The 484-nt window shown below is 30.2% G+C and overlaps 1 protein-coding gene across 1 annotated transcript in view; it reads right to left on the minus strand.

Annotated features, from left to right (window-relative positions):
- The window catches only part of LOC119585838 (Bardet-Biedl syndrome 7 protein homolog), a 21,175-nt gene that overhangs the window by 16,868 nt on the left and 3,823 nt on the right, over nucleotides 1-484 (minus strand). The window lies entirely within an intron of this gene.

Raw genomic sequence — 484 nt, forward strand, 5'->3', positions numbered from 1 at the left:
TGTAATATGCTTTATATCTGAACTATCCACTTTTTTGTTATATGACTATGAAAACTTTTATGTTTATATATCATTAAAAATCAATTAATAAATATATATTTTTTGCATTCTAACCAAATTCAAAGACAACAAATCAATGCTCAGTGTTCACAAGTCAATTATGATAAGACATGGAACATCAGACTACTTTTGAAAATAAATCCTTAATATCTTACTATCAACTATAAACTGAAATTCTGATGTTAAAGAACCTACAATTACTATTTTTCCTTATGAAAGTTAATTCTTACTGGAATCTAAACAACAGATGTCTGCACTTAATTCGCTGACTACATCAGCTATACCCTCGAGACCCATGAAAGTAAAGTTCTTCTGCGTAATTGTGTGATTCTTTACTCTTCCCTGAATCCTTCGTTTCTTTGCTCTTCCATACAATAATACACTAACAACTTGGTCAACATGAATCTTTCACCTTCCCCTGTGA

Source organism: Penaeus monodon, chromosome 20 (genome assembly GCF_015228065.2).
Source record: "Penaeus monodon isolate SGIC_2016 chromosome 20, NSTDA_Pmon_1, whole genome shotgun sequence".
In the NCBI taxonomy this organism is placed as follows: Eukaryota; Metazoa; Arthropoda; class Malacostraca; order Decapoda; family Penaeidae; genus Penaeus; species Penaeus monodon.